The sequence below is a fragment of the Capsicum annuum genome, unplaced genomic scaffold, assembly GCF_002878395.1.
Source record: "Capsicum annuum cultivar UCD-10X-F1 unplaced genomic scaffold, UCD10Xv1.1 ctg3843, whole genome shotgun sequence".
In the NCBI taxonomy this organism is placed as follows: Eukaryota; Viridiplantae; Streptophyta; class Magnoliopsida; order Solanales; family Solanaceae; genus Capsicum; species Capsicum annuum.
Genome location: NW_025845566.1, coordinates 522271 through 523838, shown reverse-complemented (window position 1 = coordinate 523838; position 1568 = coordinate 522271). Strand labels below are relative to the sequence as shown.

The following is a 1568-nucleotide window of genomic DNA, read 5'->3' as shown; positions in this document are numbered from 1 at the left end:
TCTGGTTTCCGCTAAGAGAAAAAACAAAAGATTCGCGGATCGAACCAGCAAAATTAAACTGAATTTTAAAGGAAAAAAAAAAAGAAAGGGATGCAACACGAGGACTTCCCAGGGGGTCACCCATCCTAGTACTACTCTCGCCCAAGCACGCTTAACATCGGAGTTCTGATGGGATCCGGTGCGGTAGTGCTGGTATGATCTCATCCGTCATACCCAGCACTCCAAATTTTATTATGCCTCTTTCTCCTACGCCGCCAGTCACACACAGTTCAAACAATATATCTAATCCCCTTCACACTTTTAATATAGTATAAATGAACATAATAGGGTGGTGGAGAGTTTGGCAGTAGCCCCTAAATCTGTATATAAATTTAAACTAATCATTATTAAATCTCCAAACACATCGTCAGGCCCCTAAATTTGGCACCAACTTTTATTTTGACACCTCAAGTAAGCATTGTGCATTTTAAACACCTAAGCTCGTATTTCACTATGTCATTTCTGACTTAGTACATTATTTTGTTGCTCAAAATTTGAGGGGAGAGTTGACATTTTAGACACTTTGGAAAACTTATTTTGACGAAGAAATAGTATTCTTAAAAAAATTAGAAAAAGAGACACCCTAATAGGACCACACAAAAAAGTGTCAACCCTAGCACATAAGTTTAAAAAGATGAACTTTAGTTACACCCCCACTTCATCCCTTATGTTTTAGAAACTACACTTTAGCCCATGTCCAAAAATATAAATATTAGATATTTAATTAAAACAAAAAGAAGCTCAAGCTTCTCAACCAAGCTTGACTAGCATCCATTATTTTGCAATTTTCCAGTGATTTTCTAGCCATTATTCAGTGATTTTTCATTGATTTTTATGGCATCCATCAAGAAGTGACATTACCTTCATTATTTTAAGTCATTTTCTAATACTTTTATTCCCACATTTTCATCCATTTTCCTTCAAAAAACTTGAAAATCAGTCTCACTTTTTGAAATTGATTCTAGGCTCAATAGCAACATTCCTACACTCCGTAGCTTGTTTCAAATCTCTAACGCATTGCATTATTCTGATGGTTATCAAAAGAACAATACCACATATTGTCAAAAATCAGGTAAGAAAAATACGATTACAGTGTATTAAGTCTAGGATCATAAACCACTTGTTAGGTCTATTAAATACTATCATCGAGGTATATCATGTCTATTATAGAATACATAGTTATCAGTGGTAAATTTTGCATGAATGGGAGTAGACTCCAAAATATAGACTCCAAAATATTAGATTTGTAAATCCATGACAGTTGCCATTGCCCTTCATCATAATGGTTCACACGCCTATATGGTTAAAAGCATAAGAGAGAGCAAAGAATTAAGTTGAAATCCAAGCGATGTGATCATTAGTTATTGGATGAACAAGAGTGATAAAGTTTATCCAACGTTCGTAAGGAATGATAGACACATGTAATTTTATATTCTTTGCATTGATTTTGATAATTTCAGGTCTATTTTAAGGGTTAAAGTTGTTGAAAAATCTCAGGAACAAGCATCCACATCAACCCCACCCCCAAC

The 1568-nt window shown here is 34.7% G+C and overlaps 1 non-coding gene across 1 annotated transcript; it reads right to left on the bottom strand.

The window, feature by feature from the left end:
* Nucleotides 1-87: 87 nt before the first annotated feature.
* Nucleotides 88-206, bottom strand: LOC124891600. The gene has a single exon (XR_007049759.1). It is a non-coding gene; the product is annotated as a 5S ribosomal RNA (ribosomal RNA).
* Between the last annotated feature and the right edge of the window lie 1362 nt (nucleotides 207-1568).